Raw genomic sequence first — 17,436 nt, forward strand, 5'->3', positions numbered from 1 at the left:
GCTACTGAATTCAATTCAACTTTGAAAAGTAATTCATAGATAACATCTCTTAAAATGTGTATACATTTTTTGGCATCCCTGGTAGTATGTGCCATTTTATAATCTGCTCTTTTTCCAGTGAAATATCAAACATATTTTCATGTTTCTGCCTACTTCAGAGCCATGATTGTAATGGCTAAAATAAAGCGCCATAACATTGGTGTACATTGTTTACTAAATTACCATTTGTTGGAAATTTAGATTGTTTCCAGTCCTTGATTTGTATTAACAACGCAATGAACATCTTTGTGCATGTGGCTTTTTGCTTTTGTTCAATAATTCCAAGGATTTCTAGATGAAGCAGCATGAACAGTTTTATGGGTCTATCAGTGATGTTTCTCCTGTTTGTAGGTTTAAGTTTTATTTGTAATTGAGAGATGGTGAAGTAGTTCTGTAAATGTTTTTATGATGACACTATTAGAATGAATTTCATTTTTAGTTTAACTGGATTAGTAACCCATTTATAAAATTGAAATAGTTAAGAGTGCTTTTAAAAATTGTTTTGGGTGATTAACTTATTAATATGATTGCACAGGTGGAAGGGTGGGCCCTAAATTCCAGGAATGTGTGATGACGATTATAAATTTTGAAAATGAAGCCCTCCAAAGGCCTTTTTTGATAATGATCTCATGTCTTAACCCATTTAAAATTCAGGGATAATGTTGCCTTTCCCCCAAACGTGTCCCTAACACAAGTGAAGTTTGCTTTATGGCTGGAGTACGCAAAGCTTCCCAAACTTGGACTGCAAAGCCCTGCCAAAGACAAGCATTTTGACATCGAGTACTTTGGGTACATCAAGTTCATTCTGTCCACACCTCTTCTTGGCAAACATTATTCCATCAGCTTTTTAACTGTGTAATCCTTTCCCGAGAAGTTACAAAGGGGGTAGTGTTTATGAATTGCATTTTAAATCCTTTAGTTGTTTACAATGAGGCATCCTTTTGGCTAGTGCTGATTCGTTGAACCATGGAGTCTCTAATAATAAGTCTCTGCCTATCATATGTGGGAGAAGCAAAGATACAGCGTGACCTTGTAAATGGGATAATCTAGCAGATCAGTGAAGATGTGTGTGCTGATGCCATGCAGGGTCGTACGCGATAGGAGTCACAGCAGTAGAATGCTTTAGAAATCCAGCGGTGAGAGACCCCGTTCCAGCAAGGAGACTGTCCCTGCCCTTGTCTGATGAACAAATGGGCAGAATACTTGGTTTATCATGGTCGAAAGGCTATCAAACCCGCATAGACGGTTTTCAGATGTTTGCTGCAGGTATACAGCCTGGAGTTTCGCCAAACCTGTTGCTCATAAAAAGTGATCGCAAGGAATAATTTTTAAATCTGCTGACACCATAATTTAGTGTTTTCAGACATGATCTGCTGATGGGAAACAAGTTCAGGTCATAAACCTTTCTCAAGAATGATGTATTGGACAACATCCTTGGTCTATTTTGTCAAACGGAAAAGTCGAGGCTGGGAACGGAGTTGTTGGCTGTTTTTAGTTTAATGTCTACCTTAGGGGCATACAAGAAACCTTACTTCCACCAAAAGACCCGGCCGCAATTTTCAGCACTCCCCCCTTGATCACTGGGGAAGTGCAAACGCGAAAGCTGCATTCAAAGACAAAAATCAAAATTAGCTCAATCCAGAAAAAATATTCTCAGTGCACAGAAGAAAAAGGAAATGGCAATGTAGTCAACCTATGATAAAAAGAATAAAAGACAAATCTGGCATTATGAGTAACACAAGATTTAATGTTCATGGATAGTACTTGAGGGGGAAAAATCTGACAGTGAGAGCCCACAGGGAAGGAACTCTGAATACCTAGCATTGCTATACCCTACCCCAGCCCCTGCATCACCTCTGTGGAAGAGTCTGGAAACCTCACATCTAGTTTAACTCTCCCGTTTAGAGATGAGGGAATGGAGCACAGAAGATGAAGTGACAGATGAGGTCCCAGCACTCATTAACAGAACCAGTTGTCTCCACACCCCTTCTCTTTAACCATCTTGTCTGCTGAGGGGTTGTACTGGCCTTCACTTCTCTTCCCATCTCTCCTCCCACGATTTAAGACAGCTCAGCCCAGACCTTTCCTCAGAGCTCGCACAGTTCTCAGCATAGCTAATGGGATGTCTTAAAGATGACTCAACCGCAACAGGTTGCAAACTATATCTATAGTCTCCCCCAAGACATGGTGCTTTTCTGGCGCTCGCAAGTCTTATGAGTCACACAGCTATCCAGCCAGGTATTCAAATTGGAAAGCTAGGCATCCTCCCTAATCCCTCATTTTAACTTCTTAATTACATCCACACTATTAACAGCTCCTGTTGATTTCAACTCCTAAACGTCTATGGACTCTCCACTTTTCTCCACCTTTCCTTGCTATCGTCTTGTTTTGCTCAGATCTCTGTACAACCTCCCAGCACATTTCCCTGCTTCATTTCTTGCTCTCACAGTCTATTTTCCACACAAGAGGAATGAAAACACTTCAGAAGCCGTAAATCAGATCATGTGACTTTTCTATTTAAAAGCCTCCCCTTTACTGTTGAAATAAAAGTCAGTATCCTTATCCTAACCTACAAGACCCCATCTGACCTGGCCCTGACTACCTTGTCAGCCACACTCTGTCTCTGTCCCCACAGCCCACGTTGCTCCAGCCACTTGGGTCTTCTGTCTCTCCCTCAAACAAGCCGAACTTATTTTGGCCTCAGGACATTTGCACAAGCGACTCCTCTCCCTGCCTGGAAATTGCTGGTATTTGCAGGGCAGGATTATGCTTGTCATTCAGATCTTAGCTCAGATGTCACCTCAGTGAAGCTGTCCCAGACCCCTTGCCCCAATTTAAAGTCATCTCTCTATCACATCTCTTGATAGATTGACCCATGTAAAATTGTCAGTGTTAAATCATTTTTGGCCTATCAAAACATCAATTTCATATGGTTTAATATTCTTATCATAGCACTTACCAATACCTGCTATTTTTATATGTACTTATTTATTATGTCTCTCCTCCATCAGAATGCATGGTTTGTGTGGTTAACTGGTATATACCAGGACCTGAAATAATTCCTGGCACATAATAGGTAGTGAATGAATGAGTGAATGAACTGGTCACTGTCTCCCTCATTGACTTTACACGCCCACAGGCTTTACCTATTTTGTTCACACTCTAACCCTGGTATTTATTATAGTGGTGGTGGTGTATTATGTGGAATGAATGAATGAATGAATGAATGATTCATTCACTCCTAATTCCCAGTTTAGTAAACCTATCTCCAGTTCCTCATTTCTATTCCAATCAACGAAGTATCTGGATTCGATATCATGGAAAAATGTTCAGTTCTCTGAGAATCTGATAGACATTATTCAAGCAGAATTCATTCCTTCTACACAAGAGAATGATCTAGGTTGCGGGGTCGGCGGGGGTGGTGTGTGTGTGTGTGAGAGAAATTTATTCTACAAAGGGCCAGATAGTAAATACTTTTAAGTTTTGCTGGCCACACAGTTTTCTGTTGAACAACTCAACTCTGCCATTTAAAGTGAAAGCAGCCACAATATGTAAATGACTAAGCTTAGGTGCAATCCAATACAACTTTATTTATAAAAAGGGCAGAGGTCTGGGTTTGGCTCTTGGTCCATTGTCTACCTCTCATCTATTATCTAAGCTAATGATTTGACCAACAAGAAAATAGAAGTGTTTGCAGCAGATAGTTGGAGAGATGTTTTCAAATCTCATATGACAAAGTATATATCAGAAAGTTGCCTCATTATTGGGAAAAACAAAAATTAAAGACGTCGGTGATATTTCAAAGGTCAGACATGTTTGGGGTCATGAGTACTTTATCTCACAACGATGATTACAATCTGGAGGAAATTTATGGCTTACCACATCCCTTAAATGTTTGGATGAGCCCTAATGCTATATCATAAAACACACTTTGGCCTATTCCCTTGCTGAGTGTGTGAGAAACTCCCACTAATGAGAACAGCACATGTTGATGGAAAAAATAGACCAGACTCTGACATGTTTTAAGTCACTGCTTGGCCTCGTTTCTTTCTTTTTCATTGCTTTCTCTAGCTCATTTAGGAGACATTTCCCTTTCACATGCCTGATAAATCTCCCAAGATGAATTCCAAATTCATGGAGGAAAGCTCACCGTGTAGCTTTGAATGAATGCCATGTGTAGATACTCTTCGGCTCACGTTACATGACATCTTGGAGATGTTTGGAGTAGGGGGAGGTTATGTGGAAGCTCTGTTGGTGTCCATTGAGGGTAGGCTGGCCATGTGAAGTTCCGGTATTAGTTTTCTTAAAGGATGATATAAGAATCATTAATGCTTTCTATGTGCCAGGCATTATGCTAAGTGCTTTATACTATTTAACATCTCATTTAATTTTCGCAACAACCCTATGGAGTCATGCTCCCATTGCCACACTGTGGACTTGGTTTTTACTGACTGAGCCAGAGCTCTTAAAAACGATGCCGTAGCCTGTTCTCACATAGCACCTTTCTTCGGTACATCGGTGACTTCACGAAGCATGTTGCCTTAACTCTGCCTCAGATGGGAGACGTTTGCACCACATTATTCTTCCTTTTCCCACAGGAAAGTTTGAAGAATCGTGACCTACTTACTACGGGGTATTTTTAAAAAAACCTTGCAGAGCAGGGGGAAGTAGACCATGAGAATATAGAGAAGATCCCATAATAATTCTCTAGGTAGAATGAATTGCTGATATGTTTATGAAAGTGAATGTAAGATGTGGGCCTTTAAAACATTTATGATATTGGAGAAAAATCTGTTTTTCACAAAGCATGACTGATGTAGCCCATGATATCACTAATAATGACAAAGGTTATTATAAGATCACAGAAAAATGCCACTGCATTTCCATCTCATTCCAGCATTCAAAAAACAAAGTACCCTCCTGAGTTGTTTCCACTTCATTGACACAAATAATCAGTAGGAAAATATTCACTTGACAATTATGTTTTCCCTTCCTGAATGGGTCCGTTTCCCGAGTGGGCTGAACCAGCAAGTATCAAGGACAAACCAACATATCCAGATAATTGGAAACCTCTGTTAAGAGAAACACAAGAAGAAATTTCTCATGCAATCAGATAAATGTCTCTGGAAGGTCAGAGGCCACCATGAAGCTATTTTCCCAAAATAGAGGAGAACCACCTGCAACATTTATTCCGCTATTTGGGAAGAGAAAGCAGAATGCACCACTTATCTCGCAATGCTCCGCAACCATAAGTTCAGGCTCAAAGTCCCAGAATACTGGAATCACATGCTACAGAGAGGACTCGGTGTACAGATTTCCCATCTGTCCTCATGCAGATCCTCTGTGTGGCTCTCCTCTCTGCATTTTAATGCAGCTCCAGAAGGTACCTCAAGGGATCAACAAAACACTTTCCTTCAATTTATGTTTAAAAAAAATTTCTGCTCCCCAAATCGCATATTTTTCATGAGGGCATGGACTGTCTGTCTTGTTTACCACTATGTCTCCAGGAGTGTCTCGTCCTGACCCAGGTTTGCCACTCCCTCATTTCAGCTGAGAACTTCTCACTAAACTTCCCGCCCTGCCACCCCACCCCACTCCGCCCCCCAAAGGAAGGAAGACGTTCTTCCCCTGCGTGCTCATAGCACTGAATCTAAACCTAAGATTCTCAAATGCAAGTGCCTATTTTGTCCTTGGTAATATTTAAGTTTATCTTCATTCCATTAGTAAGCTCTAAACTCGCTGAAGATAGATAAGGTCCATGTCCCATTCAGCCTTGTGTGTATTTGCATCCTTCATGTCACCAGACACTGCATTTTATCCAGCCAGTATTTGAATGGACATCGACATGCTCCTCATTTGTAAGAGAGAGATTGAACCAGATTATATCTAAGGATCCCCAGTCACAGAATGACACGATCAACGTGAGGTAGCACCCTCCCATAGGATCCCGGGCCCCACCTCTGAGCCGTACCACCATCCTTTGACCACACTCTGTTGAGATTTTCTCGAAGCAAGCCATTATATGATCATCACCTTCTTTCAAAGGTCTTTTATTCCCAACCTTTCTGTACAGTTGATGGACTGAACGCCGAACTTGTTTTCAGATGTTCTGTCTCTGAACGAGGGCTGTAACATAAATCAGATGTCGCAGAAATGAGCTCTGCTGACACATAATGACATGAGCAATCATGTGACTAGTCCTGCTGGGCTGACTATTGCAATCTATCCAGGTTGCAGGTGTTACCCTTAACCATGGCTTTGGAACTCCACTTGGTTTTTCATTGCACTAGTTTTTCATTCTTATAGAGACACAAATGCCTAAGCTAGAAAGAATTGTCAGGGGCCCATAGAAATGGCAGTTTTATATGTTTTATCATGTTTCCTGGTAGATAAGTGAAAGATTTTGTAAACTGGAAAAATGTTGTCTTCATTTCAGTTTGGCATTTAGAAATGGAACATACCGCTTCTTCTGAGCCTTGGCACATGACATTCCTTTCCCACCATCATTATCTTTATTATTAACTGTAACAATCATTACTGAGTGTGCTTCTCCATGAAAACATGTAAATTGAAAAGGTTTGTTCTAATCCGAGCTCCTCAGTGTAACTTTGCCTGGCAAACCTATTCAAATCAGCCACTTGCCTCATTGGAACTTCCTCAGCATTTAGTTTTCACTCTACAGAGATGTAGTTTAAATAACTATTTGGAATATGGTACTTTTGTTTTTCTATTTTTGTTTTTCTCCCCAGATATAATTGACATATAACATCTTAGTTTCAGGTATACAACATAATGATTCGGTATATATTGAGAAATGATCGCCACAATAGTCCAGTAATATCCATTACCGTGTTTCCCCAAAAATAAGACCTAGCTGGACCATCAGCGCTAATGCATCTTTTGGAGCAAAAATTAATATAAGACCCAGTCTTATTTTAATATAAGACCCGGTCTTATTTTAATGTAAGACCGCATCTTATATTAATTTTTGCTCCAAAAGATGCATTAGTGCTGATGGTCCAGCTAGGTCTTATTTTTGGGGAAACATGGTGTGGGGACAGAGCCAGGAGTGCAGTTTCCAGGCTCTTGGCCTCACGTGGAAAGGTGCTGGCTCAGGTAGTAAATAGCCATCAGCTGTGATTGGATGGCCATCAGCTGTGGCTAGTTGGCCGTCAGCTGTAACCAGTGAGCCATTGGCCACTAATCTAACTGCTGTGGCTACGCTAACAGAAAATGGGGGTTAGCAAGAAGATGGTGGTTGAGCCTGCAAGCGGTGCAGTGAGGGTTGCGAACAGTGTGGCTCCTGCTTCCTGTGTCTCCAACCCAGTCGCCAGCGAGAATATAGTGGTATGACTCCCCTACCTATGGCTCCGTGGGTGTTCCTTTTTGGCCTCACCATGTCCTGCATTCTCTTATGGGGAGCAGGAGCAGAGACCCCGCTGGACACCCCGCATGACACATGGTACCATACATAGTTACAAATTTGTTTTTCTTGGGATGAGAACTTTTAAGATGTACTCTCTTAGCAACTTTCAAATATACAGTACAGTATCTTTAACTATAGTCACCATGTTGTACATTACATCCCCAGGATGTATTTCATAACTGGAAGTTTGTACCTTTTGACCCCTTGTTCCCATTTTTCCCACCCTTCCGAGCCCCCTCCCCCTCTGGCAACCACCAATCCATTCTCTCTATCCCTCAGCCCATAAGCTTGGTTTATTTGTTGTTGTTTTGTTTATTTTAGATTGCACATATAAATAAGATCATATAGTATTTGTCTTTTTCTGTTTGATTTATTTCACTTAGCATAATGCCCTCAGGACCCAGCCATGTTGTTGCAAATGGTAAGATTTCATTGTTTTTTTATTGCTGAATAGTATTTCACTGTGTATTTATACCACATTTTCTTTATTCATCTGTCAATGGACACAGGTTATTTTCATATCTTGACTATTATAAATAATGCTGCAGTGAACATGGGGGTTCAGATATCGTTTTGAATTAATGTTGTTTTCTTCAGATAAATACCCAGAGTGGAATTGCTGGGTTGTATGTATGGTAGTCCTATTTTTAATGAGCATCCATGCTGTTTTGCATAATGACTGCAGCAATTTACATTTCCACCAACAGTGCACAAGTGTTCCGTTTTCTCCACATCCTCACCAACACTTGTCATTTCTCATCTTTCTGATAATAGTCATTCTAACAGGTATGAGGTGATACCTCATTGTGGTTTCAATTTGCATTTCCCTGATGATTAGTGATGTTGAGCACCTTTTTATATACGTATAGGCCATGTGTATGTCTTTTTTGGAGAAATGTCTATTCAGATCTTTTGCCCATTTTTAAATTTGGTTTTATTTGTTATGTTTTGCTATTGAGTCATATGAGTTCTTTATATATTTTGGATATTATCCCCTTATCAGATATATAATTTGCAAATACTTTATCCCATTCGGTATGTTGGCTTTTGATCTTGTTGGTGGTTTCCTTTGTTGTGCAGAATGGAATGTGTTTTTATTTACTTATCTATTTATTTGAGTTATAGAGTAACTTCCATAAAAGCAAAAACCACATCCCCATTAGAAGGTCCACTATGATAGGGTATTTATGAAATGTGCACATTTGAATGACATAAAAAATGTAATTCTTTTACACGTAAATGGAAAGTAAGATTGGGTGCTATTAGAGCATTATGCTCAGGGAACCCAAGAATATTTGGGTTCTGCTATAGACTCCTCAGGTACAAGTTTCCAGAGGGACTGAGGATGAAAGGACTAAGATAGGGCCCATTGCTGTCTCATTGGTTTGGGGATCCGTGGAGGGGCTGGACAGTCCATGGTACTTAGCCAGGCTTCTCTACTGCCAGTTCTGCCAAACCCAGACCCTCATGGCCTGAGAGTAACAGTGACAAAATGAGGTAGAGTAATAGTTTATAACCAAATGTGCATTGGTTCAAAATCCCAATATATATAAATCTGATAAATTGGTCTGGACTATTTATGACACCCATTTTTCCCCCTAACTTAATCTAGATTGTCCCAAATAACTTTTGCTCTGTTTCACATTAAAACTTTAGTCTGCTAGGTAGGAATGTTTCAGCTGCAGGTAACCAAATATTGAATATTTTGACTCCATTTTACAATGGTCTAAACCAAGGCTTGGCAATTTTTTTGTGTAAAGGGACAGTTAATAAATAGTTTTGGCTTTGCTGAAAAGCCATACGGTCTCTGTTACAACTACTCAACTCTGTCATTGTAGCACAAAAGCAGCCAGACACAATATGTAAACAAATTGGCATGGTGGGATTCCAATAAAACTCCATTTACAAAAGTAGGCAAGGGGCTGGATTTGGCCTATGGGCCATAATTTGCTGACTCCTAGGTTAGCCAAAGGACCTTATATGCATCACTGAATTTCAGACGTTTGTGTGCCAAGAAAGCTGGTCAGCAATAGGGAAACTGAACCAGAGAAAGAAAGCAACAAGAGAGATTGTTCCCCCAGATACTATGGGCTGAGCTGGCCTAAGCTGCAGTGGGTTTTAGCCCCTGGGAGGAAGAGAGTGTTCAAGGAGTGTGAGAGGGATCGTTAGACTTTCTCTGACCCAGGATCACCTTTCATTCTGGCTATATTGAGGCAAGAAGCGAGCACACTACCTTCGAAGGATGACCCAATACTTCTACCTACCTGTCCTTGACAATGACTGGGTATCTCATCAAACCATAGCAGGAACTCATCCTACTTGGGAAGGGGGTCAGATCGTGAAATGAGACCATGGGAGGAAAGAATACAGGACCCTGAAAAACCTGCCCTGCAAGGGCGGATTACAGAAATTGTGGAAAAGAAGGCAGCTGGGATAATTGATTGCCCGATGCCCAAGAGAGCCAGAAAATAACTTCTGAGGAAATAAAACTTGACTCTCAGTGCCTTTGGTCTGCATCCACAATTGCTGCCTTCATTACCACAAAATCAACCTCCTCTTTAGGATGTGGTCACACATTTTATTATCAAACAAAAATAAAGGTCATTCCTGGATTGAATCCTAGACTGAAAACATGCGTGTTCATAGCAAGCAGTGAGATTTAGCATCTCAGAGTAGCCCCCATTTCCTACTTATAACAGGTCCCTCTCAGTCCCCACCGTGTCGGGACATTCATCACAGTCACTACAAAAAGAAGAAAAGGAGATATATATAGTAATTTTGAAGAGATTGAAGATTCAGAACTGGCCCTGGGCCAAATGAAGTAAAACGGCTTTCCCAGCTTCCTCGTGCGTTGCAAAGCTCTTCAGAGAGGTCAGTGGGTTATAACTTCCTATGAATTTAAACTAATATAAAATGACATCAGGGAATTTACATGTTAAGACTTACTTCCAGCTATGCAGCATGGAAATAGGGACAGGAGGGGGTGGCGGAAGGGAAGAAGTCAGGAATTAGAAGTTTGGTGAGGCTTCCTGTGTCACTGAAATCAAGCCCGTAAGTTCTGCCCAGAAGGCCTGAGTCAGGAACACTCGAGTCTGAGCTGAGTTCTTCCCTGGTTAAAGAGCTCTCCACTCTTGAATCTTAATAAATTACCACTTCACAATAAATTGCCCTTAAATTACTACATCGAAAGAGTCAATCTCCTTTGTCAAAGAACTAGAATTATACAAGAATAGGGCTTCAAAAAGATCACTGGAGAGGAAAGTAGTTTGAGGCAGAATTTCCTACTTAAAGACTTTAATGCCATTATAACATCTTCCCAAAGGACAGAAGAACTCTCTTGAGCCCCTGCCCTGGACCAAATTCCAATCAGGTCCCTTCCTGGCTGCTGCCTTTGTCATCCTCCTTCCCTGCTGTCCCCTGCTGGAGCAGGAGGCAGATTGCACCTCTGGGCACCTGGCATTGGTGCCCGGGGACAGGAAGTGGCAGGAAGGAATTGTGCTGCCTAAGGCATCGTTTGTTCAGTTAATATTCCTGTAGAAAAGGAAGGAAAGGATCCTTAATTTCATCTTTGAAAGAGGGGTGAGTGCATGTGGGGAAAACTGCTCCTGAGAACATGGATTTTGTTTCATTAAAAACCAGTAACTGAGTTGGACTGCAAAAACCTGTGTCCCTAGTTCCTGGACTAGTGTTTGTGTCACTGTCTTGTCTCATTACCAAAGGCAAGCAGCAAAGGTGGTTTCCCATTTAGCGAACGTAACCTGGGCAGAGCTCTTATAACGGAAGGAGTGTGTTATGCTTTTGAAAACTGGTTTTAGGCTCTGTCTGCAATCAAGCAGAGCTCTCTAGAGGAGAAAGCTATATTAAGCTTTAATTCTCTACTTAAGTTTTTGTTGGTTTGTTTTCTTCTATAAAATTGGTTCCCTTGTCTTTTGCTTGTCTGGGGCAGCCATATCACCGCACTCTCAACCAGCCCATTAGTTGGACGGGGATCAGAAAGAAATAGTCTGCATGTACACGTCCAACAACGTAAAGTACTAGAAAAAGAGAGAGTAAGAAGATTTGGAGTCCTGGACTGTATTTCATAGCTTGGGTTTTTCACCCTGGTAATTGGCTTGTATCCCTTTTGATCATCATTTCTAATTTTTCTGGCAGACACTGTTGTTTTGCTTTGTTTTTTCTTTATAAAAACAGTGAATGTTTTTTCACTTGCTGTAACAGCATTCTCCCACATAGATCTTTTACTTTCATTGACCCTGTAACTATATTTGCTCAGAACTTTAATCTCCAAACTGTAAAATAAAAGTTTCAACCACATCTTGAGGCAATAACTTTCTGTCCTTGCCATTGGTGGGCTCAGAGTTTTTTGTTTATGAAAGTTCAGATGAGGGAAAAAATAAACCTGTTCCTAGAAGGTCACGAAAGATGCCCTAACATTTCATAAATCCATTGATTTACATTCTGACTTCTCTTTTTATGTGATTTTAAAAAATCAGAGGCAAATTTAGTTAATTTTGTTTTATAAGGTGATTCTAAGAGCTGCCTCTCTGCTTCTGACTTTAGAGAAACCTCTGTTTAAAAAAATATTTGCTGAAAACCTAATCTACCTGATTATAGCAATCAAGATGTTTCGGATATATTGAGTGTATTTTGCAAATGCATGGTTTAATTATGATATTCTCTGTGTCCCCTCTCCTATAATTATTTTCCTCTGTGTTATGCACATACTCAATAGCCAGAGAGCTGTCTGTAAGGGCGAAAAATGAATAACTAGAAAATTAAATGTCCACTGAAGTAGCAACAAGTCTCTGTACAGATATGGAAAACAAGTCATATCTTAAAAATACAGCCCATTCCTCTGTGGGGCCTTGGATAAACAAACTTAGTGTTACTCAATCTAATCATATGGTACTAATTTGCTGCCTTGCTTTTCCATTAAACTCTCCCCAGGTGACTCCATATAATAATTGGGTTTAGTATATTCCAGATTCAAGTAATGGATTAAAGTTAAGCAGAGATTCTTTTAAAAAAGACAGCATGTAACCAGAGGCTGTACTAGAGTTTTCAACATGAAAACCTCTAGTATGGGAAAGATAAAATATGTTAATATGCCCAACTCTGACCCTTCGTTAAGAAAGAAAATTGGGAGTTTGAAACAGAAACTGGAAGTCTGTAGGTCAGAGTTATGTGGTGTCAGCAAGTCAGACAGGTGACTTGGAAATGGGTTCCGCAAGTTTCCAGATGGTACACAGTAAACATGGCAGGATGTGGAGGGAGAGATTGTTTGATGCTTCACATGCATCAGAGACAAGAAAGAGTGTACATGTCTGTCTACATTAGGCTTTTTTGTCTTGACTTTGGGACATTAACACTATTATGTAGTAAAATAATAAGATTAGTGAACCTGCTGCCTTCCTCAGCTTTTCTTGTTCTAATTTGTTCCTGAGGCTTAATGTGTGGTGGGAGAGTGGGCTTCAGAGCAAGATAGACCCGAGTTCGGATCCAACCTGCCACTTGATGGCTATGTGACCGCAGGCAAGTATTGACTCTGACGTAGCCTAGCTTGAAGGTTTGCTGTTAAGCTTACATGCAATCTTTATAAAACCGCTGGTACATAGTCCTCACTCAATAAACAAGCTACTGGTGCTGTTAATATCACTAACATGTAAAACCAAACACCTCTGACCTTTCTGGGATTTACTTTGGGGTAAATAAAATTGTGTAAGCAGCATCTATACAGAAACTATCGTATTTTGCCGTGTATAATGAACATATTTTTGCCCAAATTTGTGAGGGAGACATAAGGATGCCCATTATACATGAGTAGTACTAATTCTGTATCTATATAAATGTTTTTAATTTACTTATGCTTATGAGTTAAAAGTGTAACTCTAGGAATCAATAACGATATTTGTATGCAAAATAATACCCTGGAATATGATCATCTTTTTTGTTGAACTTAATATCAAACTTGCAACGATGAGAGTTCTTGGCCTTCTATGATGTATAAATATCATCAATTTGTTACCGGTACGTAAAATTTTTTGTATCTGGTATCTGTCCTTGTGTTTTGTGATTACCTGTCACATAAAATTTCTTGTACCATCATATGTTAAAAAATAAATGCTAAAATTCCTTTATAATACAAAAACCAAGTACCTAAATATAAACAAAAATTTGAATTAAAAAGTTAAAACGAAAGATTTTTTTCTTTTCCTGAAAGTTTGGGCCAAAAATGTGGGTGTGTATAATACGCGGAATCACATTACACACGGCAAAATGTGGTATATTTTGAGGTTATCAAGCAAAATTTTAGGAGATGATAGTATGCCATTATTTTTATGTTAATAAGCATTCCTGAGACCTGAAGGGGCATTTCAGTGACCTCACATCTGCTCTGCCAGACGAACATCACCATGTCACTGGTTTGGGCACATTGATTGTCTGTATGAGGGGCCAAGAGCAGAGAACTCAAGCACGTCCAGCTTCCCAACCGCTCAAATCCTACGTCCAGAAAGAAGGGTTTTCACTAGAGATAAGGTTCAGCTTCCATTAAAGATGTGATCATAGAAACTACTTATTTACAGGGGCAGATAAGGAAAAAGCAGGTGGTCTTTTTCCTGGGGTCTGAAGAAGGTCTCAGCCTTCATAGCTCCACCAAGCAGCATGACGTTTTCCATGTGGAAAGTTGAACTTCTGAACCATGGCTTGGTGTGTGTGTGTGTGTGTGTGTGTGTGTGTGTGTGTGTGTGTGTGTGTTTCCTTTGGGAGAACTGTGCTTGCTTGATTCAGTTAATAGCATATCACCAAGTAGACTAATCAGAACAGCACTGTGGGAGGAGCCCAGATTCTAGCTAATTCTGATTTGCGGCATTTAACTGGTTGTATCATCCCTGATAAGTCCCTGACCTTCCTGAGCTTATAGTCTTACCTATAGAAATGGGGATAATACCTATCTTGTATACCTCTCCAGGTTGTTGGGTAGTCAAATTATGATAATATGAAGCATGTTCAAAATTACTCTTGTTTTGATTTAGTTTTAGTTATATTTTAAATTTTATGTTGATTTAAAATTTTTATTTTTATTTTTAAAATAACATTAAGAGAGAATGTGAAATACTTACATTTAACAAAAGGAGATCTGAGTAAACTAAGGTCAGAAACGGTGCTGCGTGGCACCCTATTTGTGGAAAATGTGCCGAAATCAACCTGACTCGAAGGCTGGGAACAGTGGGCTTCAGCATGAGTTTAGCATGCTGAACTAACTGATGCTGAATTCTGATGGCCAAATCCAATGGCCTAATTTTAATCCCTATTGTACTTGAACTGTCAGAAACATTAACACTGTTGATTCAGCCTTTTCTCCTAAAGAAGTTTTCTCTCTTGGCTTCCAAGAGCGTCATGCTCCACAGGCCTCTCTTCCATGATCCTTATTTCTTCCTCTCCTTTGCTGGCTTCTCCTCTGCATACCTGTGGCTTTATCTTTGACCTTCTTTACCTTCATTCATCATGATGTCATCAAGAGGGCAGAATGGAATTTGCAGAAGTGTTCTGTTTTGCTGTTAGGATGTTTTGTTTTAATCTGATTTTGCATGCCTTCTAGCAGAGCACACATTCTCCAGTTCACACCCACCACCTTGTGTTTCCTACTTCACCATTTCACACTTACCTTTTCTGGGTGGTCCCTGGAGGCATTGGAGCTTGCAGTTCTTCTCGGTACCTGCCCCCTTAGCACTGCCCAGTTTCAAGTACATATGCAGAATGACTTCCAGTTTCAATTTCTCTCTGGAAAGTATTTTGCATATATTCCACTACCTACCTGGTATCCTATGGAGATCTAAAAATCTAAACTGGTGTCCCAAATTGAATTCATCTGTCACCTCTCCATTGTCTAACTCTCTTTTCAACTTTGATCAGTGACTTCATCCATCTCCCTGTTCTTCCTTATTAGAAACCATGGACTTCTTCATTTAGTCTGTTTTTATTCAAATATTTATTGAGCACCTAATATGTACCAGACTGTGTGCTTGACAATTCAGGGCTGAGCATAAACAGGCCTGGCCCCTACATCATGGCTTTTACCCTCTAGTCAGGGAGAAAAACGTTGACGAGGTTAACACAAAAATAAATGCAAAGTGCCCCTGTGCTAAGGGGTAAATGCTGTAAGAATTATATATGGGATGTCAGGGAAGTGTCCTGTGGAAAGCTGAGCTCAGAACACAATATAGGACTTTAGCAGAGGGCAGGAAACAACATTAAGACAAATTCTAGGCCACATTAAAGATTTTGTTCTTTTGTCCTGAGAGCAATGAAAGCCACTCACATTTTTATTTTTTGTTCTTTCTTTCTCTCTCTCTCTCTCTCTCTCTCTCTCTCTCTCTCTCTCTCTCTCTCAATTAAAGTTTATTGGCTGACAATTGTTAGTAAAGTAACATAGGTTTCAGGTGTACAATTCTGTATTACATCATCTATAAATCCCATTGTGTGCTCACCACCCAGAGTCAGTTCTCCTTCTATCACCATATATTTGACCCCGTTGTGAGTGTCATGAAGAGAGTTACCTTTCTGGAAGTTCATTCCCATGGTGGTAGGGAGAGTGAGTACGGATGTGGGAGAGGCACTTTGGAGGCTATTGCAGATATCCAGGCTAGAGATGACAGCAGTTTGGCAGGGGACAATAATAGCAGAGGGAACTGGAGATAGATGGGTAGATTCAAATGATATTTAGGAAGTTAAATCTAATGATTTGGAGTGATATTGGGTATGGAGGTGAGGAAAAAGGAAGTATCAAGGATGACACATGGGTTTCTGCATAATATAGATGCCATTTGCTGAGACTGAATCCTGCAAGAAAACCGAATTTGGGGTTGATTTGGGATAGCTTGAGTCTGAGGTGTGTCTAATATACTTTAGAAGACATCTCAAGCTGTGGGTTGAATGGATGGATCTGGAATTCTAAGGAGATGGCTGGAGAAATCTATGTATAATTCATTTGTGTAGAGAAGGTAATTGAATGCTTAGGTGGCATTGGCATGGAAAGAGAAGAGGACCTAAGACTGGAGCTTGAAAAATGTCCATCACCAGTGGCTGAGCGCGTATATTTAATTGCCATTAGTTCATTTTCTTTTTGGAAGCACCTCCTGGGTCAAGGCCTTTCTCACCTTCCCTACTCCTCCTGCCATAGTTGAGGTCTTTATTGTTTCTTTCAAATACTGTTAGATTATAACAGGGCTTATTGCCACTTTCCTTCCAGACTCGAGAGCCTCCCACGCTGTTGTGCAGTTATCTTCTTAAAAGACTAGTGTGATCTTGTTTCTCCCCTACTCAAAGCTTCTGGGGCTTCCTGTTTTTTCAAAACACACTGTTTATATGACTGCCTAGCAAGAGGCACATTGTACTGTGGCTGCTTATTCAGTGCCTTTGTTTCCTCTCCAGATGGAAAGCAACAAGCTCTCTGATAGAGCGGGAACTTCACCCACCTTTGGGTCTGCAAAGCCTTAAAAGGCATTTTGCATCTAGGAGGTGTGCAGGGATGTGAACTCTGCTGCCCTATGACCTTGACCAAATCGAATCCTCTTATCTGCTTCTGCCTTCGTTTTCCTCTGTACAAATGTAGATGCAGCTATAGGCCTCTTACCTCTCTCAGAGGCACATTTTGCTGCAAGCTCCAGACATCTCCCGGCCTAAACGAGAGAAGTTACAGAAAAAATACCTAAAAGAAATAACAGTAATATATATGCAGTCATGCATTTTTTTTAAGTCAATAGTTAAAACTGCTTTTAATGGGTTAGGCATGACATTACTTCAAAATAAAATGCCCTCAAAACCCCATTGGATTAAATTCCATAGATTAATTGTATGTATTCAGTGAGAAAAAGTTCAAAGTTCAATTTGAAGAATCCCAGGGGAAAATAGGTCTTCCCTTAAGCAATTAAGTGTCTGTAGTTGTGCATAGACTCGGTTTACTATTTTAC

At 40.2% G+C, this 17,436-nt stretch overlaps 1 protein-coding gene across 5 annotated transcripts in view; it reads left to right on the top strand.

Moving 5' to 3' along the window:
- Positions 1-17,436, top strand: part of CELF2 (CUGBP Elav-like family member 2) — a 790,463-nt gene that overhangs the window by 291,574 nt on the left and 481,453 nt on the right. The window lies entirely within an intron of this gene.

This window comes from Rhinolophus sinicus, chromosome 1, assembly GCF_057876585.1.
Source record: "Rhinolophus sinicus isolate RSI-liver-muscle chromosome 1, RSI-T2T, whole genome shotgun sequence".
NCBI lineage: Eukaryota > Metazoa > Chordata > Mammalia > Chiroptera > Rhinolophidae > Rhinolophus > Rhinolophus sinicus.